The sequence below is a fragment of the Chlorocebus sabaeus genome, chromosome 14, assembly GCF_047675955.1.
Source record: "Chlorocebus sabaeus isolate Y175 chromosome 14, mChlSab1.0.hap1, whole genome shotgun sequence".
NCBI lineage: Eukaryota > Metazoa > Chordata > Mammalia > Primates > Cercopithecidae > Chlorocebus > Chlorocebus sabaeus.
Window position 1 is genome coordinate 66,927,885 of NC_132917.1, and position 16,622 is coordinate 66,944,506.

Here is a 16,622-nt window from a genome sequence, read left to right on the forward strand (position 1 = left end):
CCCCTCCCCTTCTTTCTCCCTTCCTTTCCTCTCCTCTCCTCTTTTTCTTTCCTGTGAAGAAATATTAAGTAGGATAGAGAGTAAAAATTGTGAAAGGTATTGCCTTTCTGATTTTATCTGACTGTCGTTGGTGTATAGGAATATTAGTGATTTTTGTACATTGATTTTGTATCCTGCAACTTTACTGAATTGTTTATTAGCTGGAGGCCTTTTTGGCCAAGACTATGGGGTTTTCTAGATATGGAATCGTGTCTTCTGCAAACACAGAGAGTTTAACTTCATCTCTTCCTATTTGGATGCCCTTTATTTCTTTCTCTTTCCTGATTGCTCTGGCTAGATCTTCCAGTATTATGTTGAATAGAAGTGGTGGAGAGAGGACAACCTTGTCTTGTGCCAGTTTTCATTGGGAATGCTTCCAGCTTTTGCCCATTCAGTAGAATGTTGACTGTGGGTCTTTCATAGATGGCTTTTACTATTTTGAGGCATGTTCCTTTAATAACTAGTTACTGAGAGTTTTTAACATGAAGGGGTGTTGACTTTTTTCAAAAACTTTTTCTGCAACTATTGAGATAATCATGTGGTTTTTGTCTTTAGTTCTGTTTTTGTGATGAATCACATTTATTGATTTGCATGTGTTGAACCAATCTTGCATACCAGAGATGAAGCCTACTTGATCATGGTAGATTAGCTTTTTGGTGTGCTGCTGGACTCAGCAAGGTTTTTGAGGATTTTTGCATTGATATTCATCAAGAATATTGGCCTGAAGTTTTCTTTTCTTCTTGTGTCTCTGCCAGATTTGGTATCAAGATGATAAAATACCTAGGAATACAGCTAATCAGGGAGATATAAAATCTCTACAATGAGAATTACAAAACACTGCTCAAAGAAATCAAACATGACACAAACAAATGGAAAGACATCCCATGCTCATGAATAGGAAGTATCTATATCATTAAAATGGCTATACTGCCCAAAGCAATTAATAGATTCAATACTATTCCTATCAAACTACCAAGGACATTCTTCACAGAAATATAAAAATATTTTTAAATGCACATGAAACCAAAAAAGAGCCCAAATAGCCAAGGAAATATTAAGCAACAAGAACAAAGCTGGAAGCATCACATTACCTGACTTCAAACTATACTACAAGGCTACAGTAACCAAAACAGCATGGTTCTGGTACAAAAACAGGCACATAGATCAGTGGAACAGAATAGAGAGCTCAGAAATAAGGCCGTTCATCTATGACCATCTGATTTTTAACAAAGTTGACAAAAACAAGCAATGAGGAAAAGAATTCCTATTCAATAAATGTTGCCTGAATAAGTGGCTAGCCATATGCAGCAAATTGAACCTGAACCCCTTTCTTTACACCATACACAAAAGTCAACTCGAGATGGATTAAAGACTTAAATGTAAAACCCAAAGCTATAAAAACCCTGGACAATAACTTAGGCAATACCATCCTGGTCAAAGCAACTGGCAAAGATTTCATAACAAAGACACCAGAAGCAATTGTAACAAAAGCAAAAATTGAAAAATATGATCTAATTAAACTAAAGGCCTTCTGCCCTGCAAAATAAACTATCAACAGAGTAAACAGGCAACCTACAGCATCAGAGAAAATTTTTGCAAACTATGCATCTGACAAAGATCTAATATCCAGCATCTATAAGAAACTTAAATTTACAAGAGAAAAACAAACAACACCATTAAAAAGTGGGCAAAGGACATGAACAGACACTTGTCAAAAGAAGACATACATGTGGCTCACAAACATTAAAAAAGCTTAATATCACTGATCATTAGAGAAATGCAAATCAAAACCACAATGAGGTATCATCACACAGCAGTCAGATGGCTATTGTTAAAGGAAAAAATAACAGATGCTGGTGAGGTTGCAGAGAAAGGGGACACTTATACACTGTTGGTAGAAGTGTAAATTAGTTCAACCATTGTGGAAAGCAGTATAGTGATTCCTCAAAGAGCTAAAAACAGAAGCACCATTTGACCTAGCAATCTCATTACTGGGTATATACCCAGATGAATTCAAATTATTCTACCATAATGACACATGCACATGCAGCACTATTCACAACAGGGAAGACATAGAATCAATCTAAATGCCCATCAGTGACAGACTGGATAAAGAAAATGTGATACATATACACCATGGAATACTATGCATCCATAAAAAAGAACAAGATCATATCTTTTGCAGGAACAGGGAAGGAGCTGAAGGTTATTGTCCTTAGCAAACTAACACAGGAACAGAAAATCAAATACTGCATGTTTTTACTTATAAGTGTGAGCTAAATGATAAGAATTTATGAACACGAAGGGAAAACAGACACTGGGGTCTAATGAGGAGGGAGGGTGGGAGGAGGGAGAGGAGCAGAAAAGATAACTATTGGACACCGGGCTTAATACGTGGGTGATTAAATAATATATACAACAAACCACTGTGACATGTGTTTGCCTAAGTAACAAACCTTCAAATGTACCCTCAAACCTAAAATAAAAGTTAAAAAAAGAATAGCCGAGGAACACAGCTCAGATTATGAAGGTAGTCTTGTACAAAATGCCAATGCTCATTCTCATTTTTTTTAAAAAAAGCTTTTAGCAGTGTAATAGCTAACTCCAGAAACCTATGTCATTGTATGTAGAGCTCAGGTTGGGAGTTGGGCTGGGAGTGGAGGCACTGAGCATGTTTCTCTGTACAGAAGTAGGTGTGGAATGGCACTTCCCTAGGTAAGCCTCTATGAAATCTTGATAAAGGGAAGTTGGGCTGACATTTGTCATTGTATTAAATACTGGTTATGTTACTAAATATTCCTATTATTGCTATTGTGGCATGCCTATGGAGTCCCCAAAGTTTTTTAAAACAGACTATTATTTCACATTCCTGTCATGTCTTTTCAGCCGTAGAATCTACAAAAAGCAGGGTGGAGGTGGAGACATAAAAATGACTCCTCTCGTTCCTCAGTGTCCTGGGCAAATTCTATGACCTAAGTTTCCAGGACCCTCCATGTAGCCAACGTTACTGAGATGAATAGAGGCTAATCCTAATTTGTTTGGACTTTCCCCACCTACCTGCCATCCCCTGACTCTTTGGCTCATCTTTGAGATTTTTCCTTTTTTTTTTTCTTTTCTAGGGTCTTTTTTTTTTTTTTTTTTTTTTTTTTAATTTCCTAGGTTTCAGCCATTCTATTTCATTTGGATGATAGGAGATGAACTATTCAAATCCTGCAGTTGGAATATTCACTAGACAACCAGACATTTCACACTAACAAATGATTTTATGCTAAAAGCATCTCTCCTATATAGTCCAAATAATCCTCCAATTGAGGGCTGGTAAAACTCCCGCTTGATCAACTTTCTTCTTCTGTTACCCTAAGTATGGTGCATTCCATGCCTCAGAAGTGGAGCAGTATGTGGCATGAATGAATAGAACCTCTGCCTTCCACATTGGGAAAGCCAAGGCACCTCCTTCCTCACTCTCTTCCACCACACCATGATAGACCTGGGTCAGCTCGACCATCTGGACAGTGCTTCAGGTAAATCATCCAATGGGAGACTGAGGTATTGAGAAGGCACTTGGCAAACCACCTACTATCCTTGCTGTGACTATTCCTAGGGCTTCTGTTGAAAGAAAGTAACAATGTGGTCTCAACCTGGAAAAGGAGATCAGGTGGAATGGATTTTATTTTCGACTACTGATTAACAGCATTCCACAAAAAGCGCAACTTAAGGGATTTCCTCATCTGCAAAGTGACAAAAAGCATTTGAGACCATCCATGCTATAAAGATGAGATAAGGAAATTGGAGAAGAGAGTATGGCTGAGCTGAATGTTGAGAGTGGGTGCCTACTGCCAATGCAAATGCTCTAGAGTGCAGCTCCCTCTATGGTAGATTAAGCACAGTGCAAACTCAGTAATCTGAACATCCTTTATTTGAACTGTCCCATTATTCAAATGACTCCCTAAAGCCAATTTCCTTTATCTTTTATGTCTTGACATGCTGAAATTGAACATTTCTTTCATTGTTCTATTTCTTTTTTTAACTCTTCAAACTGTATTAGTCAAACCCACTGCATGCTTGAGTACCTTTGAGCCCTGATTTGTTTGGATAATTGAGCTTCCACTGTAGTTTTGAATCTAAAATGTGATGATAGCCATACTCAGAAGTTTCCCACTAGATGGAAAGTAGAAGGGAACTGGGACAGGCTGGCAAGCAGGATGAATTTTGCATTCAAGGAGTGAGTTTGCACCCCTGCAGTCACATATATGGTTACAGTCAATCAATAAGTTCTTCATTTATTTAGACTACTGCATATAAGCAACTGTATATGAGGGAATATAATATAAAGGTTAGCACTGATGTGAGTCTAAATCCAAGGTGGACCACCAACTAACTGGTGACCTTGAGTAAGTTACTTAATTTCCCCAAACTTCAAATCCCTCATTTGTAAAAGAGAAATAAAAATAACCCTATCCACATCATTGGGGTTGACTAGAATAAATGGAATGCATGTACTTAGCATAAGTTTGTGAACCTAGAAAGTACTTAATAAACATTAGCTATTATTACTGAAGGCAAAGAAGATTTTAAAGTATAAGATTTTGGCAATATTTTCAACGGGTTTGCAAGTTACACTGAACGTTCCCATATAACACAACATAACACAAACATATGCACCCACAAAAATAGGTCAATGTATAATAAGAGCTAAACCCTGGCTCTGACATTCCAAGTTGTGGGAGCTTGGAAAAGTTGCTTAACATCTCAGCATCTCAGTGACTTCAGGTACAAAATGAAAGTAATAATAGTGACTCCATCACAGAGTCTTAGGGAGGATTAAATAAACTGGCATATATGCAAAGTGCATGGAAGAGTGTGTGGCATGTAACAAGTGTTCACAGTAATGTACAGGTGGGGGTAGTGGTGCAGAGAGGACGTGTGTGTGGGCGTGAGAAGAACAGGAATTGAGTGGTGAGAAGCAGAGCATGGCCCATAAGGGTTGATCACATTTGGATGGGAAGCAAAAAGAACATTCTAAAGTGGAAAGGGCATGATATAGTTTGCTGGCTGATGTTGAGTAAATCTTCAACTGTGTTACTGTCACTGAGCAGGGACGTTTTCCCTCCAAAAATCCAATTCTATAGTAATGCCATTTCCCATATGGCCCCTCCAACAGATGTGTTTTGGGATTGTTTGTATCTTACTCATTTGTAAGTAAATTGAGAAAGTCAGTGATATTGTCACATTTGTAAATTCAATGATCGTAGACTACTCTCCTCTTTGTGAATATGCTCTCCATTTTAATCCTTGAGGACTTACTTTCTCCTGGTTCTCCTGCCTGGTCTCTGATTGCTCCTGCTTGGTCTCCTTCATTGTCTCCTCAGACTGAATCCACCCCTTAAATGTCAGTGGCTCCCCAGTGCCTGCTCTTTTTCCCTCCATGGCTCCCCATGCAAGTTTTCTATGAGTGAATGCATCCATCCTTATGACTGAACTGCCATTCCATGCTGATGTCACCTACAATTAATGTCATCAGCCATAATATCTCTTTACACTTCCAGACCCATATTGCCAACTGATCACTGGACATCATCACCTGGTTCTCCTAAAGACAGTAAACTTATCATCAAAGGTGAGTTGTCTTAGAAAACTACCATCCCTTCCTCCTTCCACCTGCTCAATATGTGCTTCTCCTCTTTATTGGGATGATTAATATCATCACTACCTTTCTGTCTTTTTACTAGAAATTCTGATACCTCCATTCCCACATCTACTTGTTTAATTACTGAGTTCTGAAACTTTCTGAAAACTGGTTCTCTCATCCCCTTTTCTTGCCACTGCCTCAGCTAAGGCCAGCATCATCTCTCTACTTGGCTTGAGAACTGTCCCTTGCACAAATCTCTTTCTATTGTCAGCCCTCTTTTACAGACTTGCAGTCTTAGCTTCTTAGAAAGCAAATCTTCATGTAATCCCAGCACTTTGGGAGGCCGAGACGGGCGGATCACGAGGTCAGGAGATCGAGACCATCCTGGCTAACACAGTGAAACCCTGTCTCTACTAAAAAATACAAAAAACTAGCCGGGCGAGGTGGCGGGTGCCTGTAGTCCCAGCTACTCGGGAGGCTGAGGCAGGAGAATGGCGTGAACCCGGGAGGCGGAGCTTGCAGTGAGCCGAGATCCAGCCACTGCACTCCAGCCTGGGCGACAGAGCGAGACTCCGTCTCAAAAAAAAAAAAAAGCAAATCTTCAATTGTGACGCTTTTGCTCAAATACTTATCTTGGCTCCCTATTGCTTGGGGATTAAATCTAGATGCCTCTGGTCTTATCTTGCTCCAGGCTGGTGGTCTCCTGGGCTGGCTAAAACAGAAATTGCCATCAGGATGGAACAACACTTTGTTTTAGTAGAATCCTTTGCTTTTTTACTTCTTGTTTCACAATGTCATAACTTATGAATGGCTATAACACAGGTTATAAAGAGACAAATGACCTTGTGTGTTGTGTAAAAAGCATACACGTGAGGTGTCCAAAGTATAATGTGGTTTATGGGAATTCACTCCTCAGGTGTTGGCATCTACCCTGCTCCTCGTATTCATTGGCTTAAGTCAAGAGGGGACATTTGTTGGGATGTCATAAATAGTCTAAAAAGTGGAGTAGGCTTTAGGCATGCTGTATTCAGAGGTTCAGTGGAGGTCTTAGCACTCTGAATCCATCTCTGGGCTCTTCTGGGTTTCAGTCTCAGACAGGCTTTTCCTATGTGGCCTCCAGATGGCCACTGGCAGCCCTGAACCATGTGATTGGCAAAGATTATGATTCCATGGGCACAAGGAAAATCCAATTGGCTAGACTTAAGCCACATATCTGCTGCTATAGGTTGAGGTTTCAAGCCCAGTACTACTCAAACCAAGATTTGACTGAGTAGATTGAGCAGAATTTTTTTGAGAGAGTGAGGTGAGGGGTGGGGGTAGGCAATAAGAATGGCTTTTCAGTAAAACAGACAAACTATATAAGCCCACTATTCCTTCCAACCCACAACTTCTTCCCCATTCATTATGAGATGAGAAACTGCCAAAATTCAGCCATGATAGGACTGGGAAATGTTAAAGATAGAGATTACAGAGCCAGGGAACAGGTGTGGCAGACATTTTTCATAAGGTGGCTTACTGCTAAGATCTTCAACAAAGGTTCAGCTACAACTTTGATTCTGAATTAACTTGTCCTTTTCCTAATTTCAGTGAATTTAAATCTTTGGAATCATGATCCCAGAATTTTCCCACAGACTTTGAAATAACATGCTGAGATTTCTTAAGGCAGTTATGATTTTACGTATCGTGTTCCATGGCCACTTGTGATTTTAAGTATTGTGTTCCAGGGCCACTTGTCAGAATACAAAAACCAGCTGGGAGTTCAGAAAGTGAGAGACATAAAGATTCCCTTCTTTGATTTTCATTTACCTCACTCAAGTCTTTGGTGGCTCTGGAAACACCACCCTCCCCATACGTGGGAGCTAGAAAGCAGAAATTGTGCCGAGATTGTCTGCTATGTAAATTGATGAGAGCGTGGGTGAATCTCCCATAGACAAATAGTCAGAGCGAATGATGTTAAACTGAAAGGTAACGAGGGAGGAGGAATGATCATTTGTAAAGAGAAAAGTGTTGAAGTCTCTTTTGCCTGGCAAACATAAATACCCTAAAGAATAGAAAACTGTGGGTGGATGTGGGGCCTACTTAATGTGAATCCTACATCAGGCGTTTGTAGGTGATATAAAACTCTGATGTGCTGTAAAATTTATATCGCTCCCCAAAATGATGTAGCGGTAGAACATATAAATTTTGCAGAAACTGTTCAAGCTGTCATAAAACCTCATTGCTACAGATACAGTAGGTGTTTCAGAAATACACACCAAAGCAGAGATTTGTAATCATTTCAGTGTGGTTCATAAAAAGAAGCACATTGTGTTTCAACATCCAAGACACTGCAAAGATTCCCTACCTCCAAAGGCCTGTTTTATCTTACTTTGCATACTTAAAAAAGAGACAAGCAGAGACAAATAAACAGCCTAAATATTTAAACGCATGCATTTCCTTATATGCCCGGTTTGTTAGAAAGGTGGAGTAAATGATTATTTTATTACCAAGTTCACATAGAGTTGTTGGCTCCGTTTAATAATAGTCGATCTTGTTCAGGCTGAACAAACTGGTCCCTGTTGGGGGAAAAGGCAGCAATAAATCAATACCCCAGATGTAATCTTGGTGTCTAGAATGCAGAGAGAGATTTTGGTGCATAATGGCACTGGTTTGTCTATTGTCATTCAGACATGAGCTGCATCAGAAAAGGGCTTGTGAGAACCTGATAAGGGGTGGTCAAAAGTGGGCCATAAATCACGGAGAGGCAGTATTCTGCTGATTTCATACACACATACTTTCTAGGGGCATGAAGTGATAGATCTGCAATTTATTGCTTATCAAATTTGCTAGAAGTTTCATAATACAAAAGCCTGACCTTCAGTGAATAAACACCCTGGTTGACCACCAGCTTCTGCTGAGTAAGTATGGCACTCCAGTCACCTAGCTGGGAAAACCCTTTGATGACCTATTTAACAAGCTCCCTTTGATTGTGAGCCATGCGGTAGAGAGTTTTACTCATGAGCACCTCCTTGAACAAGGAGCAGATGGTATTTATTGAAAGAAACTGGATACTTCATTCTAGGAGAACTAATGGACTGAAGGAATCATATGGATTCCACACTTGTTCAGCACTTGTTAGCATTCTGCAGATCACTGGACCACAACATCTTCTCACATAACTGAAATAAGGGGGTAAGGAACCAAGGAAGTGGCTGCAGTCTAGGGAAAGGAATGCAACTTTTGCAGGCAAGGAAGTAACCACCTAAAGACGAAGAACAAAAATTGGTGCATGCTTTCAGTCCATTGTGCATTAACCTAGAAGTCGGAATATTTTTGTCTCATATTTCTTCCAGGAAAAATTTGAAAGCACTGACCATTTTTTGAATGCAGCACTTTCAAAACTTACTGATATGTGATCCTAGATTTAATATAGGATGCTTCATCTATACTTAAAAGTGCATCTAAAAACAATACATCTTTATAATTTCAAGGTGTTTAGGGTAAGTCTGTGAACTAAAAACATTTCCAAATTCTCTTCTCACCCCCAGATTGAGTGAATCTACATGTTCCTTAATATACTCTTTCCCTAGTTAAATGTTTTCAGAGTGGATTCACATTTTAAAACAAGTAAATTTATGCTTAAAAATTATTTACTAAAAGGAAATACCAGAAAATATGCTTTTTCAAGCTTTGATTTTTGATTTAAAACCAAGTTTATAAAATGTCTTGTCTTATAGTTGTGCAAATAATTAATTTACTTATCTTTAAAATGAATGTTATATAGTTCTATATATCAGACACTATTCTAGGTGCTAGAGGTTAATAGTAAACCAGACAAAAACAATCCGTGTCCTCATGGAGCTTAACAATTTAATGGAGGAATATAGAAAATAACAACGATATAACTAAAGCATATATATTAAGAAAATAAATACTAGTAAGAACATAAGCAGAGAAGGTGTCTAGAAAGCACTGGGGTGAGAGTGGTAGTGGTAGTGCAGAGATTATCTGCTATGTAAATTGATGAGCATATATATATTACTTAATAATATATATAAATATATAATATAAATAATATATAAAACATATGTATTATTTAAATTTTAGATACTCTCCATTAACCAGGAGTTTCAAATTCTTCCCTCGTGAACCTTTTATCCATGATAATATCTAGCACTAGAAGTGATCCATTTGAAACTCATCTTCTTCTTGTGCCCTTTTCTACCCATACATAGAAAAGCCATGGAAAGGCCAATGAGGCAAGAAGATGAAGGCTATGCTGTTGGATGCCCAGGTCAGCTATTTCACTAACCATCATAGCACCTCTTAAAGAATGACTTGATAATTGGGCATACAGAATATTAGTACTACTACTACATGCACATCAGTTACTTAGAGTCTCAAAGGGTATAAGATGTTCCATATAATAGGTTTTCTATATGATTTTTTTTTTCTTAGCTTCTTGGCAAAAGTAGAAAGATTTGGGTTGTATTCTTAATTTAGTCAATCTGGACTTTGTTCAGTCTTCCTTTATCTGGGGAAGCATTGGATAATGTCTCTTGGTATAGAATCTTTTGAAAGACTACTTTGTACTTTGTTTATGACCACATATGCTTTTTATTCAACTCTCTGGAAAGAATTTTAATAAGTATGATGCTGTGGCTGAAGTAGCACAAACCAACTCCCCATAGCTTAAATGAGGATTTTCAAGGGCTCACATAATTGAAAGTCCAGAATTGGGTTGGGCATCAGGTGAAATGCCTTCTTTCTCCAATTCTCTGCTATTCTTTCAGTTCCCGCCTTCCTCCCTGCATTGGTTTTGTCTTGTGGTCTTAAGGTGATCACTGCCACCAAATGCTAAGATGAGGAAAAGGAGAGGGAGAGAGATAGACAGAGATTTCTCTTGGATTCCTTTTAAGAATGCAGAATTTTCTTTTTCAAATGCTACTGGAAGGCTAACTTACTCGCCAAATTTACCTTAATTCAGCCCACCTCTCAATCAATTGCAAGCAGAAACATTGGATAATTGGCTTAGACTGAAAAGAGCCCATCTCTTGGCGGGCACCTTGGCTTAATCATCTTTGTAGGTGACTCAGGGCTAAACACTATGGTTTGCCCATAGTAGATACTCAATTATTTATTTAATTTATTCATTTATGCAAATTAATATCAATTTGCATAAATTTGCACCTATACTGTCACAGTTCTTAACACTAGGGATTTATCAGTGAAAACCAAAAAGTTCCTATTCTCATGGAACTTGAAACCTAGTAAGACAATATATACAATAAATAAATAAATCAGGTGATAAGTACATTACTAAACCTAGTGATCCAAAAAATATTACTGAATTCAGAGAAATCACCAATCAGTGGTAGGTTTTCTAGTGTCCTCCTAAGCCAGATATGAGTTGAACACCTCTCATGTTCTAGGGCCACAGCTGATACATAGGAGACCATGAAGAAACACAGAACAAGATACTGTAAAACCATGTTCAAATCACCACACTTCCAGTTTCATGATCTTATTACTTAGACCTATTTGGCCACCACCTACACTTGTGAATTCAGAGTCCTGATGGCTTTGTATTTTGTAATTACTCCTTGATAACCTGTTATTCTCTAAGCCTTTCCTTGTCTATGGGGACTCCTCATCCAATGCTGGCTCAACTGACTGGTAGCTGGGGACCACTTTCTAGTTCTCCCAGAACTGATGTTATGACCATACTAGGTGATCTGCTCCTTAATCTGACAACAGTCTTGGGAGGTTTGTAGTATCATAATTGTTTTGAAGAATTGGGGAACATGAGCCCTCGTGAGTCAAGTGACTTGTTCAGTATTATACAGTCACAAAGTTTCAGGAACGTGGTTGAATGCCGAGACCTCTTGAGCAAATCAAATATGAAATACTGCCCTGTTTGTGAATGTTTCTTATCATGTTCAATATTTCTTATCATATTAAAGTATGTCTCTCTTAGGATTGTAGAAACCGTGTCATATACACCTTCTTTCTTCCCCACACTTCTGGTACCTAACATTATTCTGAGAGTAAAACAAAATCTGCTAAACTGGTTAAAAATATTTTAATTGATAAATGATTGACTGCAGAGGATGTTTTACCCATGTGAAAACAATATAGTGGTAACCATGGAATGATATTTTTCAAAAAGAAAAGTAAACAATTAGCTTTACCTAGCTGACAGCAAAGCTGTTCAAATAATAAATAAATTTACTCTGATGGTTATGTAGATAAATATTAATGTGGTCTGGAAACATTTCCATAAGTTACATGGACATGAGTTAGCCCTAACAACGATATTGTAGAAGCATTAAGGCCTTTCAAAATAGTGATTAGGGAACAACATGGATCATCATTTTAAAATAACTCTTCTTCGTGGCTTAAAGTACAACTGTTACCAACAATCATAACAACTCAAGTTTATGGTCATAGAGTCAGTGCACTGGCAATTGCTGGACTGCCTGGCTCTCACATAGGACACAGTAACTATCAACATGCCTCTACCATTCAAATAACACACACCCACCACAAATGCCTCTCAGAATTCACGCCACCCATGAACAGTCATTAACTTGGATGACCAGCACCCTGCTCAACCAAAATTAAATAACAAAATATTTAGTATACTTCAGTATGATTTAGTACCTACAAACATAGTGGTCATAAGTCAGGAGAATTTCTCCAACAGAAAAGGCATAAATCTTCCAGTGCTCTTTTAGAAATCAAAACAGCTCATGCTATGGCCCAAACTGTCACGGGATCATGAAATTGTAGCGCTATGGGAACCTGGAACAGTGTGTACACCCATTTCTGTCCTCTTTTAAGAGGTCCCCTTTCAACAAGTACAGACACAGGAAAGACATGTTAGAGACCTCCAAAGAATGAGTTTTTAGCAGTTTCTTTGGTTTCTTTAATTTACAAAATGCAATTAAATATTATATACATGTTCTCATGTACAGCTCCTCTTCCAAAAATTAACATAAAACTGTTTTTAGTGACTCTTAGGGATACAGTTGCTGACACAAATGGAACTTGAACTGCAGAGTGACTGAAACAATAAATTATTTCTTGCTTACATAACAGTCAAGGCAGATGTTTCTCATTGATGGTGGTGATTTTCCTCCATCTGAAGAAACACTTGGTGGTTCACTAACCAGAGTGACTGGGGCTCTGTCATCTTCAACACAAGTTCTTTTTTTTTTTTTTTCCAGATAACTCTTTAATACATAAAAATAACACAAGTTCTTTTACATTCTAGTCGCCCAGAAGGGCTTAGAGCAGCATGTGTGGAAGATTTTCAAAGACCATGCCTGGAAGTGGTTTCCGTTACTTCCACTTGGGTGCCATCGTTTAGACTCTGTCCTATGGTGAATGTAGCTGCAAGGGAGGCTGGGAAGCATGGTTGTGGCTGTGTTCTCAGAAAGAAAGAAGACTATGCACAGGTGGCTATCCCTATCTCAGTTTCCTTTCCTCTACAGAAACTTTTCCCTGAGTTATCTGCATTTTGCACCTCGTTTCCCTCTAATTCTTCCCTAGTGCTTATCTGTGTTTTCATTTTGGCACAAATTTGTATTCCACAGAGTTAAGATTCAGAAGTAAAGATAAAAGGGCAAAGAGGGAACTTACTCTGATATATTTCTCTCTCAGCTGATGCCTAGAACTGTGCTCTAACCTTTACTTTCACTTACAGCAGATAACTACTTCAATTGACTTGAAACAGAAACCAACACATCATCATAGTTATCACCCATCATTTACAGGAATATCACTAAATTGGCTTTTAATCTCTTCCTCTTCTCACTGCATCAAAAGCCTTATTTCCAACCGAATAACTATCTCCATAGATTGCCTCTGAGTACTCTGTGACCTCCAAACTAAAACAAACTAATACATTTACTCCTTTTCAGCAATATTTATCATCATCATAAAAACACATAGATGATATTTCTGGAAATTCACTCTCTGTATGCTGAATGTTTCCCAAGTTTGCTTATAAAATTTCTCATAAAATCTCTGTTTATCTCACTATGTCTTTTATCAGTATGACAGAGATCAAATCTAGGTTTCATATCTGAGAATAACTGAGAAAGTATGATAGATTTCCAAAAGAAAACAGTGTGCCTTGGTCCCCTTTAGACCCTAGAGACCATAGGCCCAACCAGGAACCTGAGCTACCCCTCTAAGGGACCCCATGAGGACTCAGCTAGAGTGAATTATAAGCTAAAGAAGTTGATGGCAGGACACCATAAAACTATATTTGAATGTTGCTTCCAATTACCCTGGAAGCTATCTTGGGTGCAACACATTCACTCAATGGAGTGCCTCTGTATTTTATGTGCTTTTCTGCCTACAGTCACTTATGTCAAGGAGGAAATTTTACCCATCCAAAACTTTAACCTTCATCAAAAAATTAAGAAACATTATTCCAGGCATTTTCTGAGTGCTTCATTTTATTCCACCATTTCTGAGTGAGTAGAAAGCATTTTCTGTAAGTTTTCCTACCCTATTTGTCACTTACCAACACTTCACCACTCTTCATTTTCTTTCTCTTTGTCTGCTGAATTTCTTTCTTCTCCCTCTAATGTATGGGGGATAGAACTGGTCCAGGGAAGGGAAGAGAAACAGAAACCTTAAAGTGTTTCATTCCTAATTCTTTGCTCTCTCCTGTACCTCACCTGCACTCTAAAACTGGCTGCGGGGAGATATTTTAAGTTGGCCTTCTCCCTCTCATCTTCCTTTGCTCTCCAAATTTGTACAGATGGCAGCGACAAGATGGATCCCACATAGATTTTATCCCATAAAACTAATGTCAGCAAGATCTCCAACTGTCAGTAAATATGTTATCAAGGGGTTGCTAACTGCTAGAAATTTATGTTAAATAGTACCGGCCTCTCCCTCCTTTATAGAACAGTTGCTTGCCAGACTTCTAAACTTAAGGAACTCATGAATTAAGATACATATTCATGCTGAGAACAGCATACTCTTAAGGTTACAATACTTACCAATCCTACTTTTTCATCATAATTTGATTATCTCATTCTTAACACTGTCAGTATGGTGTTGAAGCGGAAGTAATTTTTTTTTTCATTAGAGAACCCTAAGTTTAAATCCAGATTGCAACTTAATGATAATATATATAACCTTGGGCAAACGGTATATCACCTCTGAATCTCACTTTCTACATTTGTAAATTGAGAATAATAACTCCTACATTGTTGTTATTATTTATAAGTAGGAGCTAAATATGTGAACACATGGACACAAAGGAGGGAACAACAAACACTGGGTCCTACATGAGGGTGGATGATGGGAAGAGGAAGAGGGTCGGAAAATATAACTATTGGGTACTAGGCTTAGTATCTGGGTGACAAAATAATCTGTATAACAAATGCATGTGACACAAGTTTACCTATATAAAAAACCTGCACATGTACCCCTGAACATAAAAGTTAAAAAAATAATAAAAAGTCCTGTATTGTAAGGAGTGTTGATTAAATGACAGAGAGTACATGCCATGCTCAGCATTTTAAAGAGACTCAGAACTTTTCCTGGCACTAAGGACATCGTTAAGGCAGTAATCTTGTATCTGATCTCTGTATTAATAAATGAATGAATGAATGAGTGAATGAATGAATTGATCTAGTTAGTGTTCAACATTTTTTTAAGTTCAATGCACAACAGATAAGCATGGCATGTCAGTTATGCATTGTGCATTGTGTAGCCTTAAGGCAGACAGACACTATCAGCTAAATGAAGCAAACTTTGAGTTAAGATAAGAAAAGTCACAAAATGTACAATCCATTGCTCAAACCATGCTTCAAAACCATTTGTTGAATGACAGCTGTTTCTGCAAACACCAGAGTCACACTCCCCATTGAAAGAGAGAATGCATGCTTTCAATATTGCTTTTTACACTGTCCTCTTTGATCCTCCAGTATAAGGATATAAAAAAAAAAAAATCCAGATGGATTACCATAAAAGTCTAGAAAAAGTGCACTCTACCTCATCCCCATAAACCCCATAAAATTACCTAGAATATCAGGTAAGAAACTCCAAGTTAATTGGAAACTGTTTAGAAAAAACTGAAACATTCTAACCAAGAATTCTGATCATTAGAAACTGATTTCTTAGCATTAGTTGAACCTGTATCTCAGGATGAGGAAGATGAGACTGCTTCCAGAGTTTCCCACCGCCTGTATTTCTATTTTGTATATCATAATCTGAGTGTAGAATACTTTTAATCATATACTGAATAATAATATGTTTTGTGGAAGATATAATTTATTCTTTTCTGTAAGTGTTTTGAGGATGCTTTCAATATTCTGACCTATGATTTCATTCTATTCAGGGCCAGATGCTCTTCCTACAGACTGAATCTCTGACATTTACAGTGGAATGGAACAGTGTCATAGGATTCCCTTAACAAAAGTGTTGCTGCAACATGAGCTTTAACAGGACCTTCCACTGAACGAGGGACACCTGTTTTAATGTTGTCTTGATTCTATTTGCTGATAGAAATGGAAGCAACAAAGATACAATAACTAGGTCTGTACACAAATGAAACCCAGCCATTTCTCTTCAATGGAGGCAGTCTTAAAATGAAAGCAAAATTGAAGCATTTCACCTCTTTCTTTTGGTAAAATTCTCCCCATACTTATGAAGACTGTTGTCTTCATAATGTTTTTCAACATTCTGCCAAAGCTTACAATGGAGTCCAGTCTCATCCCTAATTAACCCCTCTTAAAGTCTTCCAGCATTCTTGAAGTCTCTGGAGCTGTGCTACTGCTTCCAAGTAGCTAATGTGCTGTTATTTTACAACACTCTGCCAGAGTTGCTTTTGCTCAAACAGAAATCCTACTGACTTTACCGTTTGGCTGCCTGTAGTATGTAAAAAGAAAAAGAAAAAGAAAAAGAAACCATAAACCAGATGGCAGAAATACAGAGTAATCTGTTTGGG